This window comes from Carcharodon carcharias, chromosome 11, assembly GCF_017639515.1.
Source record: "Carcharodon carcharias isolate sCarCar2 chromosome 11, sCarCar2.pri, whole genome shotgun sequence".
In the NCBI taxonomy this organism is placed as follows: Eukaryota; Metazoa; Chordata; class Chondrichthyes; order Lamniformes; family Lamnidae; genus Carcharodon; species Carcharodon carcharias.
The window spans coordinates 110,087,418-110,102,449 of NC_054477.1; the positions used below are offsets into that span (position 1 = coordinate 110,087,418).

The 15,032-nt window shown below is 45.2% G+C and overlaps 1 protein-coding gene across 1 annotated transcript in view; it reads right to left on the minus strand.

Annotated features, from left to right (window-relative positions):
• Nucleotides 1-15,032, minus strand: part of LOC121284460 (transmembrane protein FAM155A) — a 1,081,268-nt gene that overhangs the window by 849,207 nt on the left and 217,029 nt on the right. The window lies entirely within an intron of this gene.

Sequence of the window (15,032 nt, forward strand, 5' to 3'; positions counted from 1 at the left end):
CTGAATTTTGCAATTTATAGCGTACTTTCGGATGGTTCCCATTGCGGGGCAATTGCCCAATGCAATCCTTATGTGGGGACTTCTGAAGAGGGGGGTTCCCTCGTGCATTTTTGAGGTACCCCAGTTACAACACCCCAGAGCTTGGAAGTTACGGGCCAATGTTTCATGTCAACGTCCTCTTATCAGAACTGGGAAAAGTTAGAAATAGCAGGTTTTAAGCAAACACAGAGGCAGGGAAAGGGGAAGCATTGGCAGTGGTGTGGGTGGGAGGGGCGGAAGTAAAAAGTGATGGCCTCCGATAAGGGGTAGTTAAATGATAAAATATATGGTGGTGCAAGTCAATAGGAGATGGTTGTGGAAGGATGTAAATGTGTTTGAAGGCAGTTCACAGGAGGTTTACTAGGTTGATACCTGGAATGAGCAGGTTGTCTTATGAGGAAAGGTTGGACAGCCTGGGCTTGTTTCCACTGCAGTTTAGGAGAGTGAGGGGTGACTTGACTGAAGTATATAAGACCCTGAACGGTTTTGACAAGGTCGACGTGTAAAGGAAGTTTCCTCTTGTGGGTAAATCCAGAACTAATGGGGTGCTGTTTTAAAATTAGGGGTCGCCCTTATAGAACAGAGATGAGGAGAAGTTTTTTTTTTCTCAGAGGGTTGTGCAACCTTGGACTCTGCCTCAGAAGGCAGTGGAAGTAAGTATTGAATATTTTTAAGGCAGTGGTAGATAGATTCTTGTTAGACAAGGGAATCAAAGGTTATCGGGGGTAGATGGGAATGTGGAACTCGAAACACAAGTAGGTCAGCCATAACCTTATTGAATGGCATAGCAGGCTCAAGGGACTGAATAGCCTACTTCTGCTTCTATTTCGTATGTTCTTATGTATGTTCATAAACAAAGATATAAAAAATTGGACTACAGGAGTTGTAAATGGGAATAGCAGAATCATTACCAACAGCTACCATGAGAAACAATGAGGGCAAAGATTATGATCTGAAATTGTTGAACTCAGTGTTGAGTCTGGAAGGTTGTAATGCCCCTAATCAAAAGATGAGATGCTCTTCCTCCAACTTATGTTGAAGTTCATTAGAACATTGTAACAGCCTGAGGACAGAGCGATCATAGTGGGACTAGGCAGAGAATTAAAATGATAGGCAGCCAGAAGCTCAGAGTCATGCGTGAGGACCGAACAGACGTATACGACATAGTGGTTCCCAATTTCCATTTAGTCTCCCTCAATGTAGAGGAGATCCTACTATCATTAATAACAAATACAGTGTACGAAGTTGAAAGAAGTGCAAGTATATCGCTATTTCACCTGGAAAGAATATTTGGGGCTCTGGACGTTGGGAAAAGATAAAGTAAGGAGGCAGGTGTTGAACCTTTTGTTTTTTGTCCAATTATCATCTCCTCTTGCTTTGTATCATTATTGCTTTTTTCATTTAATCTCTCCTGCCTTCCACATTGTATTCAGCAAAGTCTATGGGCTCTGAACTAGCCACATCCTTAACCAAGCTGTTCCAGTACAGCTACAGCTTGCTTGGCCTAAATAGCCAAGTGGTTATGGTACTAGGTTTGTAACCCCAAGATCAAGAGTTCAAATCTCACAATGGCAAACTATGAAACAATGTAACTTCATCTGAAACAGATAGAAATGGGTTTGTACTCGAAAGAGTTACCACTGATCTGAAACTTAATTGGACCAGCTATATGACTATCATAGCTACAAGAGCAGGTCAGAGGCTGAGAATTCTCAGTGAGGAACTCACCGACTGACTTGCCAAAGCCTGTCCACCACTTATAAGGCTCAAGTCAGGAGTTGATAGAATACTCTCTATTTGCCTGGATGAGTGCAGCTCTGCTCAAAGTGCTCAACACCATCCAAGGCAAAGCACTCACTCCCTCCACCACTGGTGCACAATTGGAACAGTCTATTTAACAAGGTGCACTGCAGTAACTCACTCACCCTCCTTTGACAGTACTTTCCAAACCCATGACCTCTATCATCCAGATGTACAAGGGCAGCAAATACATAGAACACCACCACCTGCAAGTTTCCTTCCAAGTCACACATTATTCTGACTTAGAACTATAACACTTTTCCTTCACTGTAACTGAATCGAAATCCTGAAACTGCCTCCCTAATAACACTGTGGGTGTACACCAGATGGATTTAAGTGGTTCAAGAAAGTGGCTCACCACCACCTTCTCAAGGGCAATTAGAGCTGGGCAATAAATTTTGGCTGTAGTATAGTGGGTTAACAGACTGGATATGCTCATGTACGACACATGATCATGCACCACTGACATTAGTCAGTCATGTGTTGGACTCTCTCTCTCTCTTCAGAGAGAGAGAGAGAGAGGCCATGCCCAGCATGCCTACTCTGCAACATGTTTAGATGTAGTACAAATAAACTAATACTAATAAGCAGACACTAGAGTATTACTACAGTCTATCTAGTAACCAAGTAGCATGTCTAGAGTCCATAGATAAGAAGGACCATCTCAGAACATTGGCCTTCCTTCCCTTTTGTTCTATCCACATTCTCCCCTTTCCTTGCCTCTGTACTTATTTAAAGCTATTACATCACTAACTTTGTCCAGTTCTAATAAAGTCTCTTGACCTGAAATGTTACCTCTCTTTCTCTCCCCATCATTTCCAGCATTTTTTGTTTTTTGCTCACCATGTCACATGCTTTCATGTGAGTGACGTGTTTCCATGTGATTCAACCACACAACTACAACAGAAAAGTTCAAAACATATAGCAGGACACAAACACCCGTATAAGATAAGCATTTAACTGAATATTAGCTAGCTAATTGCCCAGTTATCAAGAGTTTGTTGATACTGCACGTGTGTTTCTTTCTTCACTTAAATACTTCTGCCGTTATAGTGGATACCCTATACTAAAGGACACAGACTAAGTATGACACCACTAGCAAAGAGACAGTTTTAAGGCCCATGTTTAAATGAGAAAAGCAAAGAGTTCATCCCTAAAATTTGGAACTTGGGATACACAGGCCGTTTCAAAGAAAATTTAGGAATATTGAATTGCATCAAGTTTACAGCACAGAAACAGGTCATTTAACCTAACAGGTCTATGTTGGTATTGATATTCTGCACAAGCCTCCTCTCACCATTCATCTAGCCCTATTAGCATGTGCTTATATAATTTCCCTTAAATGCTATTTGCTTCAACTACTCTTTGTGATAGCATTTTCTACATTCTTATCCTCTCTCGGTAAAGAGGTTTCTCATGAATTTCCTGTCAGATTTATCAGTGACGATATTATGTTATGGCCATTAATTTTTGAAGACCTTACAAGTGGAAACATCTTCCCTATATCTACCCTTTTGAACACCTTCATTATTTTAAAGATTTCTATCTAACTGCCTCTCAGCCTTGTATCGTGAAAGTTAATCCTCCAGTCTCTACAACTCTATTCTTAGAATCTCTTTTCTCACACCACAATGTCTCCCTCTATTTTATACCTCTTCAAAATCTCAATCTTCTTGTTAACCATGGCTTTGTCCTTCCCCTAACTTCCTTTATTGCTCTAAATCCACTTCACTGCACTGTAAGCTGCTCAGAGATGTGCTTCTACATGAGAGAACCCCACATAAATATAAACAGTAGTTGCATTTTCTGCAAGCTCGAAAGTTTTTTTCTAATAATCTCTGTCAGCTGTCATCCATACTTAATTATTAAACAGACACTGTTTTCCAACTGCAACATCTGCATATCATTACTGATAACCTTCAGCCATGAAAAACCACATCACACTTAGACTGCAGGCCAAAGATGACACAAGCAAGGCTTCAATTACTAGCCTATGCAATAACAGTAGCTTGTATTTATATAGTACCTTTAATATCATGAAACAACCACAGGAATATTATAAAGTAAAATATGAAACTGAGCCCCTTAAGGAGATATGAGGACAGATGACCAAAAGCTTGTTCAACAAAATAGCGCAGAATTTTCCGTGTCTGCTGGCACAGGTGTGTATGGCAACATGAGTGGACAACATGGTGAGAAGGCCAAAAATTGGTTTCACAATGTCTTTTGCGATTGTCCGTTCAGCCCATCGATGACAGGCCGCATTTCCCACCATCGGACATCTGGAACCTCATTGTAATACATCTGCATGTCATTATAGGGTCAGCACGCCAGAATTATCCCTCCGAGCTAGATTGTCCGCCCACGTTGGCATGATTGCACACCGACATATTTCATAAAGGAATATATCAGGCTTGCACTTGGCAGCCTGCACTTTGAGAGGAACTCAGAAGTGAGTGCACAGTAACATTGCGCAGCACTCATGAGGGTCACTTGTTGGACTTCAAGATTGAGGCGACTTGGGGGGTGAGCAAGGACTGCCCTGTGGTTAACGGTAGTGCACAAGCATGTGTGGGATGGAGGGGTGGGAAGCAGCCACGCATTAGGGAAACCTTGTATAAAGTGACCATTCCTCTGCAGCTGAGACAGTTCAGATGCAGCCACATTGACATGCGTAGAGTCGGGCCACTGGCTTATCTGCAATGCAGAAGCATGAAAGTGCCACCAGCTGCTCCAGAGCTTTTCACCCCTTGGGCACAGACGGCAAACTAATGAGTGTTTTAGTGGACTGCAGAATTGTTGGATGACTGGGCATGTTGTACAATCTCCTTGCTAAAGCTGGCCATGGAGCAGTCACTGGTGGAGGCACTCAGCCCCTTGCAAAGTCATCATCCCGGTTTGAACCAGTCTCCCCCATGGTTCAAGCTAACAGTGCAGCTTTGCAGCATGGGTTAGGTGAATGCCTTCACCTGAGCTGAAGCACAGCACGCAGTCCAATGGGCAAAGCTGCCACCAATTGGTCAGGCGGAGTGGGACGGAGGAGGATGGGGTTCCAGGCAGCCATGCAGTGCACTAATCTCTGGCCAACCAAGTGGTGGCTAGCACTCTCCAGGATGTATTAAGCGGCCTTCAACTTAACCAACAGAAGTTCTTAGAATGCTCAAGCTGACCCATGTGTTTCTCTCTCTCTTTCATCCTGCAGGAGGAGTACATCAGGATCATGAAGCCTGGTCAACCAGCTGTATGCCTTGTAGCATACAGAGAGTGAAGACGACGGAGAAGAGAGTGACAGGGGTGCCTGGCTGTGCAAAGGGAGGAGCAGCACCCTCTGGGAGAAGGGGCGGCTGGGGCTTCCACACACGCCGCCGAAGGGCCACAGCGAGCTGTCGCTAGTCAGTGCCTAGCTAGACCCAGGGTCTATAGATGCTACCTTTCATTCCGCAAGATGACCGAGAACCAGTGTCGCTGAAGACTGCGCATGTCTAGGGAACTGGTCAGTCACATCTGCCAGCTACTGCAGGATTTGGCACAATGTGGACATGGAGGGCATCCACTGCCCGTGGCCATGAAAGTGACTGTGGTGCTCAATTTTTACACCAGTGGCTCCTTTCAGGGCTCCACATATGACCTCTGTGGGATATCACAAATCTCCACTCACAAATGCATCCATGAGGTCACAGATGCCATCTTTGCAAGGGCACACAACTTTGTGCATTTTGATCAGGAAAGCCAGGATACAAAATGCTGGAATTTGCCAAGATCCTGAGATTCTCACAGGTGCAGGGTGTGATCAACTGCATTCACTGGTGCTCTGGTCTCCGTTGCAACAAGCGGTCAACTATGTCAACCGCAAGGGATTCCATTCACTGAATGTGCAGCTGATGTGCGACCACCACAAACACATCCTACAGGTCTGCACATGGTTTCCAGGGAATGTGGACGACACCTACATTCTCAATCAGTCACAAATCATTGATGTCTTCCAGGGTCCACAGATGCTGCAGGGATGGCTTCTTGGGGACAAGGGCTACCCACGGAGGACGTGGCTGCTAACTCCCGTGTAGCAACCTCAGAATGTAGCAGTGCAAAGGTATAACGAGGCTCATGCTGCAACTCGCAACTTGGTGGAGCAGACCATCAGGATGCTGAAGATGTGGTTCTGGTGCCTGGACCGGTCTGGTGGAGCCCTGCAATATAGTCCACAGAGAATGTCACACATCGTTGTCACCTGCTGAGCCCTTTACAACCTGGCACTCCAACAGGGAGAGGATCTGGCTGAGGAGGAAATGGAGGAACTGCACGTCTCTTCCAAGGAGGAAGATGTCAACGGGGATGAGGGTGAGGAGGTCATCGAAGGTGACGATGACGACGATGATGCTGTCGCACGGGCCAGATGAGGCAGGCGTGCTCAGGAGGTCCTCATTGCTGCTAGATTTGTGGAGGATGAAGATAACATGCAGTGAGGAGGCATCATAGACTCACACATTGCATCTAGTCTGGCTTATCCAGCGCACAGACCCTCTGTGATAATGCTGCTGTCATGGAGATGCAGTGGAGGCCCCAACAGTTGCTCGATTGTAGGAGGATGATGACGACATGCAGTGAGGATATTCCATAGATCTTCACATAGCCTCTGACAATGCCTGAACCCTGTCTGGCCAAGGGCAGCTCGCTTGCACTCTGTGATCAGGGTCATATCATGGAGACGCAGGCATGAAACTTTAAAAGCACCTGATCCTTTGTCTGCTTTCAGCACCTGACCCCTTCAGGAGCCCTACTTCACTGGTCGCAGGTGCTGACAAAATGGAGGCCAGTCCCACCTTTAAGATGCTGAAAGCACAAAGAGAGAATGATGGAACTCTGCGATGCAAGCCCATGACATTCTGGCAGCAATGACGAGCACAAGCAATGTGCGGGCATCAATAATGTGTCCAGGGAGTGTGAGGCTGGACCATCACTTTGGCCTGAAGGCTGCACAGAGCACAGGGAAGAGGCTCTGTACTGAGGCACCTGCCTTTATCTTGTGTAGAAAGGTTTCACATCTGAGTGACATGAACACTGTTCATCAGAACAAAGAGCCATAGGCAGGGAGACATTCTTGGGAGTTTATTGTTAAGAGTCAACATTATGTACAAGTGATTAATACCCATGCCCAGCTTTGCAACTACATCTTCTTAACTTTCCTATCCCTGCCACTATGTCTAGGTGCTCCCCGGACATCCACAGTAGAGGTGGAGGCAGCCTGTTAACTGCTACATTGTCTATATTGGCTTTGGCGTGTGCTTCTGGTGGGCCAATACCTGGAGGGCTCCGCCTGCTTTCAGGGTCCTGCTGTGTGGCAGTGGCCCCCTCCTCGACTTGTGGGGCTGGAGCTACTGGGGTCACAGGAAGAGTGGATTCGGATGGACCGGACACTCTCAGAGTCACCTGGGTGGATGGCCCCGAGGTGTGCAGCTGCTAATCCTCCTCTCTGTTGGTGCCCAAGGGCACCTAGGTGAATCCTGGAGAAGTGGAAGCTAAAGTGAGATCGAGCTGCCCTGCACCCCTCTTGCATACACACTTTTGGAGGCCAACTATGGTATCAGCAATGGAGTTACGCCCACGCAACAGTGCAGGAGCAATGTCCTGGACCAAGGTCTCCATGGCAGCCGCCGTCCCACCAGTATTGATCTCAGTGAGTTGGCATGCTGGCATTATCACTGCACCCTGAAGGCAGATGGGCTCATCCATCATGCCTTGCAATCTGAGGAATCCAGCAAACATCCCTTCCTCACGTTCCAGAGCTTGGCTTTGCAGTTCCAGCAATTGAGATGTGACCGAATCCAGAGGCTTGTCATCTGACTCAGACTCAGCAAATTTCTGGCCTCCAGCAGTCCTCCGAGTGCCGGACACCTGGGAAGTCCCTGCGCCACCTGCAGTGGATCAGACAGTGCAATGTGCTCACCAGATTGTGATCCTGAGGCTGCAGTAAAGCTAGAACCCACTGAGGTGTGTGTCTCTGCACTCGTGGAGGATGTGGGTGAGCGCTGTGATGGGTCTTCAATCATGGTGCCTTCAGATTCTTCTTCTATAGCTTCTTCGTAGTTTGACTTGAGGCCCTGGGTCGCAGATTCTGTCGGCTGTTTCCCAGGTATGCCTGCGAAAGCAAGGGGAGATAATTAGCACATGGCAGAGAACTGCAGAACAGGACACAATGCTCACAGCATGGTTGTTTGATGGATGTTGCACTGCTGAACCGTCACTTGGTAGAGCACCGGTCACCTCACTGTCAGCATAGAAATGGTTCAGATTCTCGCCAGCCAGCTGGATGGCTCATTTTTCAAAGTCCGTGAGGACCCTGATTTCAGACATCCTTCCACCGGTCTGCAACCTCTCTCCCTTGCTGTGTGCCAGCTTGTCCTGCATGAATAGAGATGGAGAGAGTGCAAACAGGACGCCTGCCAGGCCAGATAATAAGTATACCTGGCCTGTTTGGGTAGTGAGTGCTCTCATGAACGGGATGAGGAGAATGAAGGTGTGTGTGTGAGAGAGTGAATGGTGATGTTCCTTGAACTGGCAGTGAGGGAGTGTCCTGTGGATGTGTGATGAGCTTGTGAGTGTGTGATGTTGACACTGATCACGGCAGCCACCGCCTCCCATGCGGCCACTGCCCCTCCTGCGGCCAGAGCAGTGGTAGAGGACATCATGGCGGGTCTCCATGGCATCCAAAAGGCATTGGAGGGACACTTCACTAAACGGCGGGGCTGCAGTCTTTTTGCCTTTCGGGGCCATCCTGTCTTCTGTGCAGCAGTCCGGCTGGAAGGACTGAGAGGTGTGTGCGCAGCTGCACTTTAAATCTGGAAACCAGTGTGATGAAGCGGCGAGGTGATGGCCCACCCGCCAATGAAACAGTGTGCTTTACGGGAATGCATAATTATTGGGGCAGGTTTGGGATGATAGTGCATGAGAAGCCGCCATTGCAGTCTGCAGGTAATACATCATTTTCAACTGCTCGCTACCGCACTTAATGCAAATCTGGGGCAATTCCACCCATTGGTTTTGAGGATTGTCTTAAAGGACAGAAGTAAGATAGAAAGGCAAAGATATGTAGGAAGGGTATTTCAGAAATTCTGGCCTGAGGGCATAATCATCAATGATGGAGCAATTAAAATTGGGGATGCACAAAGGGGCAGAATTAGAGCTCTGTAAATATCTGGAGAGTGTGGGGCTGGGGAAAATGACAGAGATAGGGAGAGGTGAGGCCATGGAGGGATTCAAAAACAAGGGTGAGAATTTTAAAATCAAGATGTTGCTTGACTGGGAGCCAATGTTGGTCAGCAAGCAGAGGGGTGATTGAGAAATGAAACTCGCTGCGAGCTAAGACACAGGTAGTGAGGTTTTGAATGACCTCAAGCTTATAGAGGGTAGAATGTAGGAAACTAGCCAAGAATGCTTGTCAAGACTGAAGGTAACAAAGGCATGAATGAGGGTTTCAGCAGCAAATGAGCTGAGACAGGGTCAAAGTCGGCGATGTTACGGAGGTGAAAACAGACGGTCTCAGTGATGGCATGAGGTTGGAAGGTCATCTTGGGATCAAGTGAGACACCAAGGTTCTGAACATACTGGCTTAACCTCAGGAGTTTGCTAGGGAGAGTGATGGAGTCAGCGACTAGAAAACGGAATTTGGAGCAGCGACTGAAAACCAAACAGAATGGAATTTGGAAGTAAATCAGGAAAGAAAAACATTTAGATGTCAGGTTTAAATTTCAAGTTTAAGTTCTGAAAAGTAAGATTTTTTTTTGGAAAGGGCGCTTGAGCTGAGGAGTCTGCAATTCTGAGATGTTGAAGAAGCGTTAAGAGGATTCATCTAGCTGGATGTTAGTCGGAGGACTCCAAGAAATCTCATACCTTGGAGAATAGCGGGAACACTGAGGAGAGTCAAAGTGAATCACTGAGAGCTGTGGCACACCTTGATTTGGTCCCAAGAGAAACAAAGAAACCCTTAAGGTCATGTAAATTACATGGCAATCATGGGGTGGAAATACAAGTAGAACAAGAAGTGGTCTGTTGAGATTCTTGTGTTTACAGCCTAAGTGTTTTTGAAATATAATGTTAAAAGTTCTTGCTTTGTTTAACTCTTGTACAGTACAGGTTTTTTTATTTAAAATGTGAAATCCCGTGGTGTAATTATCCCTGTTAATAACTAGGTGTTCAAATTGCCTTTGAAAAGTTATTGGTCTCAAATTTTAAGTTATATAAGGACAGCTTTAGGACCTCAGGAGATGGTTCTTATCCAAGTGAATAGTGTATGGCTGAAACAAATTGCCAACATGTTTGGCGAATGCCAATTCAGTGAGTTCCTTCAAGTGAGAGCTGGGCCTGTTTCTGGTTGGGCTACTGATCACATTGTACAAAATATTGGTATTGTATAAGAACAACTGGAGCTTTACATACGAACATACGAAATAGGAACAGACGTCGGCCAGTTGGGCCTGCTCCACCATTCAATAAGATCATGGCTAATCTGCTTGTATTACTAATTCCACACTCCCATCTACCACCTCCCCCCACCCCCAATAACATTTGATTCCCTTGCATATCAAGAATCTATCTACCTCCATCTTAAAGATATTCAATAACCCCACCTCCATCGCCTTCTGATCACACAACCCTCTGAGAAAAAAAAAAAATCTCCTCATCTTTGTCCTAAAAGGACACCCCTAATTTTAAAACAGTGCCCCCTAGTTCTGGACAACCCACAAGAGGAAACATCCTTTTAACATCCAACTTGTCAAGGCCATTCAGGATCTTGTATACTTAAATCAAATCACCCCTCACTCTTCTAAACTCCAGTGGGAACAAGCCCAGTATTCTGGATTAGTTTTGATCATTTAAGGGGGCCAGAGAGGAATTTCCAGACATATTATCTCCCAATTTGGCCTGGATTTTTATCTTTTTTTCATTTTTCCCTGGGGAATCAGTTGGTTTTGGATGGAGTGAAAGTATACATTGTGCTACACAAGACATCATAATTGCATGGGTCAGGAGATGGGTTAGAACATCTATTCCTGCCCATCATTGTTCTTATGTTTATTCATATTTACATGATACCGATAAACAAATGTGCACAGGTTTTGATATTAAATAGCTCAGGTAAACAATGACAGAGTGCCAAGTGGCCCTCCGGAGATTTATATTTACATAGTAATAACCTGACGACAGAAAACAACACACAGCGAAGGCAGATTAACTCAATGCTCAAGTGACAACTCCTGTTGAACAGTGCAGGGCAATTTGTTTTTAGCAAGTAGTCTTGACAAACTACTAAATGAAATATCAGCACATATCAAAGGAGTGTGAAATTGCAAGTGATCTTGCATCTGTAGCAAGAATTAGACATTACTCCCAGTTGAGCTTTCTGTGAAGAAACCCACAGTTTAATTTGATAGTGACAAAAGACAAGCTGTCAATGAACGTACAAACCATATTCCATCTGCAGCTATTCCTTTTTCTCCTATGGCTCCTATGTCTGTTCTTCAGACTATGCAACATGCTGATATATAATGAATCAAATCATTGCCTGATCTGAGCACCTTTCAGCTTGTAGAATGTGAAAGAGGTGTAAATTTCTAAGTAACTATCACACTTGCCAAATCTGTGATAGTTGAGTATTGCAAAGAGCTGTCAGTAATGACATAGTTTCTATTCTACCTGATGAACACATTTCAGGAGAGAGTGTCCAGGAATTCAAAGACATCAAATGCTATCTGGAATAAGAATGCATCTTTCAATACTCAGTCGGAGGCTAAATTGTATAGCTTCTGAAAAAGGGTGCTCTGCACAATTAACCTGTACCCATTGGGTGTCATGTTAGCAGCATGCTATCTTTGTGCTGTCTGTCCATTTTTGCGTACAGCCCATGCTAACCATGTTGCTGATTTGCTGTATGCATCAGCAGATGACTGCAGAGGTCAATGACAGGAATTTAGTTCCAGGGACCTGGATGCATATGAAGTATGCCATTGATAAAGATGTAGAGCCAGTGCAATTTAGGGTGCCAGCACACATGGGCAATGATTGTTTCCTCAATGATCCAAATGCTGTGCTGAAAGGAAGATACAATACAATGCCTACTAGTGATCAAACAGCATATCACACCCCTCTTCTACCTCACCAATAAATGCATCTCAGGATTAGGCACTTTCATCAGCTTTTGTGATATTTTAATGACTTTATGCATGATAAAGGAAGAAAGCAAAAACTTCAGTAGCTCTTACTGCACCCTCAGTTTGTAACCCATGAAATACTTTGAAATTGCAGGCACTGTTGTAATGTAAGAACAGGCAATTTGCATTCACATCAGTCCCACATCATTGGACTAAATATATATAATATATAATCTGTTCCTTAGTGATCTTGGTTGAGGGATAATTATTGATCATGACACCTGGACAAGTCTTCATTTAGTCACGCCATGGAAATAATCAACATCCACCGAAGCACAATATTCCCTTTAAATTTTCTTTGTAATGGGAAGGCTACAAGCACATTAAAGCACTGCATTATTGTCCATGGGCATCTTAACTTTTAAAGGTCACTGATTTTTCACAAGATTGTGAGCAGCCTCTTTATTTCAATGTGCAGTGCATTCCAGGTTGCTGTGCAGCCACACACACATGTGCCTTAGAGGAAACTCTCCTCTCACTGATCCTATTCTCCCTCTCCTCAAAGGTCCCATTCCACTTCCACAGCCCACTCCCGCTAACCTTACACATCCCAAACTATTGCTTCTCACACACTGCATTCTGTCTCTCCTCACACATCATATCCTACCCCTACTCTAAAACGTCCCATTCTAACTGTCCACTCATTGGTTGCATTCTCCCTTCCTCAAGCATCCCATTCTAATCATTGCTAACTTCCATCCTAATGGAAGTGTGGATGCACACAGCTTGAAAGTCTGAGTTTAGGTCATAAACATCCATAAAGGTCCATTCGCCTCACCAAAGCAGTTAAATGAAACTCACATAATTTTCTCATCATTAACCTTGACAGCTTTAAATAACCTGCAGTTTCCTAGTTGGTGTATATGGTTCAGTCAATACTAAGGGCAGGTGTTCATTGGCCATGTTCCACATACCTGATCAATAGCCCAATGGGCATCATAAACTTGTGTGTCAGACATGGCCCCCTCAGCCTTCTGATTCAGCGATGCATCCATGAAACCCCTTCTGGAAGCCGTGGAGGCCCACTGCAATGTCCTCTAACCTCACTCTGGCAGTAGGAGGCCTATCAGGCTCAGCACTCTGACTTGGGAGGTGGTGGCAGAGGTAGTCTGCCACACAAAGGTCGACTATCCGGTACAGAAAACGGATGAATGATCTCATCCATGCTGCCAGATTAAGGCAGCCATCTTATCACTCAAACTCACACAATCACAATCCCATCACACATTTACTGGCCTCTCACTCACTGCCAAGGACAATCAAGGGACATCACCACCCATTCTCACACACATGGCCTCACATGTCCATCTGGCCTCATCTCCTCTGAAGACTGCCTCCTCAGCCCTCATCATCTTGAGGCCACTTGCACAGATCAGCATGTGGCCCCGATGTTGGATGGCGGGAAAGGCAGCCCGCCATTAACAGGTGCAGTGCATGATCGCAAACTGGTTTCATGACAGCGTAAAACCAAATTTTGGCCTTCTTACCATATTGTCCACTCACATCCACCATGACCCCTGATTTCAACAGGGATGGAAAATTCCAGCCTAAATCTACTGAGTAATGTCACCCCAGACTGTCAATGTTTATCTAGCCATGATGGGCTCTGCCCATTTGGTTTATGCCCTTTAGCTGCTGTAGGTTTTTCTGGATTATTCAGCTCTAGGCTGAGTCCAGCAGCACTGAGAGCTGTTGAATGGGGAGCACTCATGAATTGCATGATGAAGACATGGCATCAAAAGCCATGAGAACAAAACGCTCCTTGGGCTCCATCACTTTCATGTGGCACAGCTATCCTTGCACTCCCCACCAGGTACTGGGGAATTTTCCCAAATGTCTCCCTCTCCCACTGTTGATGACTGATAAAACCAGAAGCCCGCGCTACAGAGTAACCTAGAAGGGACATTTCTTGACACTATGGCAAGAATTTTCCCAATGGCAACCGGGGGCAGGCCCCGCCCCTGCTCGCTGACGTGTAAAATGATGCGGAATGACGTTGGGTGGAACTCCCGACATCATCCTGCATCATTTACATTTTCAGGTCGACAGGGGTGCAGCTGAGTCAGCTGTGCGCCCGCCGCCCTGTCAACGGCCTATTGAGGCCATTCAAAAAACAATTAAACCAATTAGTGGACCTGCTTGTCTAACCTTAAGGTTGGCGGGCAGGTCGCAAGCGCTTGCGGCCACCTGAAAAAGCATGAAACCTCATTCACAGGAGGGATGATGTTTCCTGACTGAATTAAAAAATTAAGGTTAACTTTTACTTAAAATTATGTCCATGTCCCAACTCATGTGACATTGTCACATGATAGCAAATGGATGGTAAATGAAATTTTCGAAAGAATAACTTTTTCCCTTAGGAAGCACATCTCCCTGAGGCAGCACTTAGTCTCAGGGAGTTTGCAGCGCACTTCCACATTTGCCATTACCTCCACATGCTTTATGCATGTAGCTGGGCATTTAAGTCACCACCTACTTCCACCGAAGTGGAATTTTCATAGGTTAGGAGTGTGAAACCTGCCATGTGCAGATTAGGACAAGTAAGAGTTGGTCTGAACTTGGTGGATTTGTTTGGATAGCCAGAGTTTGCTTTTGGAGAAGTAAGGGATCCTTTTGGATATGGTTCTGGGACATCTTCGGGAGAGGTAAGGCAACATTTAGAAGTGGTAAAGTACTCTTTGGGAGAGGCAAGGCATCCTTTGGGATTGTTAAAAGTAAACATGATTGTGCATGAAAAGTGCATAAATACATTGGAATGGTCAAAGCTGTCAAAGAACTGTCAAGCTGTCAAGGAAAGTCAAAGTCATCAAAGAACTGTCAAAATTCATTGGTACAGTCAAAGCTGTATCAATGCCCAGCTACATGCATCAAGGGATTTAACTCTACTGGGCTTTAATCTTTTTAAAAATGTATTGAATTAAAAAAATATCAGTGCCTGATTAATTCTGTCTGCTAACATAAGCCTAAGGGATTGCATTACAGGAGTTG